The sequence below is a fragment of the Penaeus japonicus genome, unplaced genomic scaffold (genome assembly GCF_977035675.1).
Source record: "Penaeus japonicus unplaced genomic scaffold, GWHDUDI00000001_assembly GWHDUDI00000005, whole genome shotgun sequence".
Classification (NCBI taxonomy): domain Eukaryota; kingdom Metazoa; phylum Arthropoda; class Malacostraca; order Decapoda; family Penaeidae; genus Penaeus; species Penaeus japonicus.
In genome coordinates, this window is record NW_028234407.1 from 33,023,248 (window position 1) to 33,028,247 (window position 5,000).

Consider the following 5,000-nt stretch of genomic DNA (forward strand, 5'->3'; position numbering starts at 1 on the left):
AATCTCCTACCTCCTCCCCATCAACCCCTCAAAAAAAAAAAAAAAAAAAAAAAAAAAAAAAAAAAAAAAAAAAAAAAAAAAAAAAAAAAACTCTCCCGTTCTACGCTTGCTTCTCCGCGCTCTTGCTGGTTGGCCAAATTCTCTTAATTATTCATGGCCCCAAAAGGATAGGGAGGGAGAAGAGGATGGGAGAGAGGTAGGTGGGAGGGGAGAAAGGGAGGATAGGATGGGAGAAAGGGTGGGAGGGAGGAGGAAGGAGAAGAGTGAGGGAGAAAAATAAGTAGAGAAGGAGGGAGGGACGGTAGAGAGAGAGGATGGGAGAGAGGGAGAGGAGAATGGAGGGAAGAGAAGAGAGGATGGATGGAGGGAGGAGAGGATGGAGATAAAAAGGGAGGATGTAGAGAAAGAGGAGAGAGAGGAGGATGGAAAGGAGGGAGGGTGGGAGGGAGGAAGGGGAGGAGGGAGGGATGGTGGGAGGAGAAGAGGGAGGGAAGAGAGGAGGGAGGAGGGACGGGGAGTAGAGAGGAAGAGAGAGAGAAAAGAGGGAGAGAGGGAGAAAAAAAGGAGGAGTGAGGAAGAAAGGAGGGAGGAGGGAGAAAGGGAGGGTAGAAAGAAGGGAGGAAGGAAAGAGGGAGGAAAATAGAAAATGCAGAGAAAGACAAAAAGAAGAATAAGGACAAAAAAAAAGGCAGACGAATAAAGAAAAATCAGCACACATCGCAAACAATAGGCCTACGTCAAAGCCATATCCAACCGAACAGTCTTTCGCGAATGGAAAAACCCGAACACAGCCAGCCCCGAATTTAAATCTCCCGCGCACTAACCGAAAACCTCACTTGTGATTAACGACTCAACGACCATCCGATTTAAATTAAATACTTATGCTTGTGAAATACATGCTGGCGAATTCCGATATTCATGAATTTTGGGGCCTCTGTTATGGAAGCGCGTGTGTCAATAGAGAAACAAAACAAAAGCAAAACACAGTCGACCGTTACGGGGATTTTCCTGATAACTGAATCACTCGTATCTATCTAACTGCGTCATTCGCCGATATACCCATTTACAAAACGGACATTAAAGGACTATTATACCCCCTTCCCCTTTAAGTGTAGTCATCCTTGCTCAATCTTTTGCCTTGGGAGAATCATAAATTAATAGGTACCATCTCCGCGATTCGCATAACATATCGGCTTAGAAAGGTTAACTTTGTACATCGAATAATACATTGCCGAGTGGGGTGTGGAATGGCACAGGGGCACAGGGTAGCGGAAAGGGATAAATACTTCCCAGAAATGTGCGTGTGGGGGGGGAGGGTGTATCTATACTTATGTTTGTGTATATGTAGATGTAGATGTAGATGTAGATGTAGATGTAGATGTAGATGTAGATGTAGATGTAGTTGTAGATGTATATATATATATATATTTATATATATATATATATATATATATATATATATATATATATATATATATATATATATACAGCATTTGTATATGTATATCTATCTTCATGTGTATGTGCTTGTACGTAGCGTGGCTACAAGTCAATCTGTGCCCGCATGTGTGTTTGTCTACAATATCACCCAACATGATATTCACTCATACACAGAGTGGCAGAACCAAAGCAAAAGCGATCACACGAACATGTTTGAAACATGAATGACAACACGACCGCCAACCAAGAGTCACTGAGGTCCACTTGCATTCACTTGCAAACTTGCACAACACCTGAATGTTTCACGTAAACTCGACCGGTACATCAGCTTGCAATCAGGCTCTTGCACGGCTGCGCTTCCTGAATTCCAAAGTAGTGAGACCAGGGGAAAATAAGTGAGTATAAATAGACTAAAAACCGGAAAGGAAAAAGGGGCGTGCGCTTTCTGAATTCCAAAGTAGTGAGAGAAGGAAACAATAATACGAAAGAATGAAAATAATAATAATAAAGGAATACAGATTAAACAAAGAAATACAAATATAAAGAAAATTCGCTTTCTGAATTCCAAAGCAGTGATAGAAAGAAACAATAAAATGAAAATAATACAAAATACAGATTTAACTGAAAAAATAAAAAAAATTAAGAGAGCTTCCTGAATTCCAAAGCAGTGAGACAAGGAAAAAAATATAGAAAAAATGGAAAGGAGGAATATGGTTCCTAAATAAAACAAAATACATAGATAAATAAACAAACAAATAAAATATGAAGGGAAACAAACGATACGCTTTCTAAATTCTAAAGTTGTGTGATAAGGAAACAATAATACAAAACAAGAAATGAAGAAGAAGGAATATGGTTCCTAAATTCAAAATAAGTGGCTCCTAAATTGAATAAAAAATTTAGATTAAACTAAAAACCAAAGAGAAAATAGAGGGTGTGCTCAAAGGTAGCGGAATATATATATATATATATATATATATATATATATATATATATATATATATATATATATATACATACATATATATATACTCAAAAAAAAGAGAAGAAGAATGTGGATGAATTCCAAAGAAGACAGATAAGGAAAAACAAAATACACATAAAAAATTGGTGTATACTCTGAATTTCAAGGCTGAGGACCAAGGGGAAAACTAAATGAAGATCAAACTAAAACACAAAAATAATAATAATAATAAAAACTAAAAAATAAGGAATTAAAAAAAAAAAAAAAAAAAGGAAACATAAAGATGCCGGAAGTAAGACAAAGGGGAAAAATAAATTTTAAAAATCTAAAAAAAGTGATGTTCTACCCGAATTTCAAGACAAAAAATAAAACTTCAGATGAAAAAATCACAAAGAAATAGAGGACGAAAAGATCAGAAGAAAGAAAAATCCTTCCTAAATCCCAAAGCACTAAATCAATACAATAAAATGAAATAAAAGATAAGTAGATAAATGGATAAACAAGTAAACACCCCAAACAAATCTAAGTAAGTAAATAAAATAATAAATTGGATTTACGTCCAGAATTTCATGGGAAAAAAAAAAAAAGTTGTAGTGACACGACAGGCGAACACATTACCTGATGACCAAAGGCTGCATCACCCACTCGGCCTCTGTGGAAAGAAAAAAAATATGTTAATTAAGCACAACCGTGAAATACATCCTTTCCACTTAATACACAGTATTTACATTAATAGGAAAAAAAAGAAAAGAAAAATAACAAGGCTTACTACACCGGAATATAAACAATCAGAAAACATATTCTTAAATAAAAGAACATCTCATTTCACAGACAATCAAAAGGCAACCCCTTTCCCAAAACAACCAAAGGCCATCCCCTTTCTTAAAGCAATCCGAGGGCAACCACTTCCTTAAAACAATCAAAACCACCCACCGTTCTTAAAACAATCAAGTGGCGGCATCTTCCTTTAAACACTGAGCTTCATATCCGCCTTACATAATTCTCCCCATTCACGGTTGACATTTCGATTTCCAAACTTATCTTTTCACTTCCATCTTCCCCGGCCGCCCCCGCGGTGCGACCGACCAACCGCCCACGCTTTACCCGCCCACAATTCACTGAGGGCACTGACACCTTCGGATCTCCACAGCCCCCCCCCCACCAGGCCTCCCCTCGCACCCACCGTATCTTCGCGAAATGCCCCTTTTCTGTCTGTCTGTCTGTCTGTCTGTCTGTCTGTCTGTCTGTCTGTCTGCCTGTCTCTCTCAGACAAGACAAAATAAAATGAGTAAAAAAAAAAAATAAAAAAAAAAAATAGAAATAAAAAAAGAAAAAGAGAAACATGAGAAATAAAGAAAAGAAAAAAAAGGAAAATAAAGAGAGAAAAAAATAGCATACATTAGGAATAACTTTGCAAAGCAGGGGATATTCCGTATTACACGCAATTCCGATGCAGAGAAAAAAAACACAAAAAAAAACGCGGAAACGCACCAAAATCACATCTCATGATTTGCAAAGTTTTCCTCTCTCGCATTTCCTACATCCGTCAAACCGAACTCCTCCCCGCTGTCTATCGCCGCTGTCTATCGCTATCGCCACTGACGTAACCGCACACCGCTCCCCACCTCCCTCCCTCCCTCCCGCACCAAGAAGGAAATAATGGCCGTCGTAATGGCGTTTGGCAGCCCGTGCAGAAACCCGGTCGCTAGAAATTCAATTTTTACTTCCCCCTGCGGAAGGATATGTATCTGGCGAGATGTGTGCGTCAGTCTCCTTCAGGCTTGGTTGGTTGGTTGGTTGGTTGGCTAAGGGCGCCGCGAGTCGTCCGACAGGTGATCTCCGAAGGGTAAGCTCGCTGGAGTTCCGGTCGCGCTTCTTTTGTTTTCAGATAGTCGGCTATTTTTTTTTTTTTTTGTCTCTCTCTCTCAAATAACGTCCATTTATCGTGCGTGACACTTTTCTTTTTATCTATTTATTTTTGTTCTCTCAAATCATCCTGCTCAAAATTTACGTAGATTCCAGTACAGTCTGTTCTATTCTTATAATATAATCGTTACAGAATTAATGACATTCAAGTCACAGACAACATGAATTAACGAACAATCATAAGCATGGCAACCCGCAATGCATTCACCCGTTTCAGAATCAGAAGCCATTCCGCCGTTATCAGTTTTAAATACCAAGATACAAAACAGGTGGTGCAAAAAAGGGAAAGATGAATTTAAAAAATAATAAAAAAAAAACCAAGACCGAGAATACAAAGATAGAGAAAAAGAAACAGAAAAAGACAAGAGTCATGGAACGTTTTTTCGTAGTTATGAAAAAAAAAAAATCCCATTTTATTTGTACTCTCTGACTATAACAAACAAACAAAAAATCCGTTGACAAACTTCCTGATCCAATCGAAACCTTTGCTGATCTTCCTCGGTTATACTCCTGGGGCCGGATACTCAAAACTCTGGCAGTTTAAGACGTCGCAGCGGGTTACGCTCTCGTAAGGTACGATGGCGCCTCGTCCCACGCAATTCTCCATAACTCAGAGAAAAAATAAAAATAAAAACCCGTAACAAAGCCTCGGAACCGTAGTTCGATGGTA

At 38.5% G+C, this 5,000-nt stretch overlaps 1 protein-coding gene across 33 annotated transcripts in view; it reads right to left on the reverse strand.

Moving 5' to 3' along the window:
- Positions 1 to 5,000, reverse strand: part of rdgB (retinal degeneration B) — a 175,927-nt gene that overhangs the window by 143,075 nt on the left and 27,852 nt on the right. For all 33 annotated transcript variants that reach the window (XR_015191065.1, XR_015191064.1, XM_086537291.1 and 30 more), the window contains exon 2: positions 3,023 to 3,056. The gene's annotated coding sequence lies outside the window, so the exon portion shown is untranslated. The remainder of the gene's footprint in view (positions 1 to 3,022; positions 3,057 to 5,000) is intronic.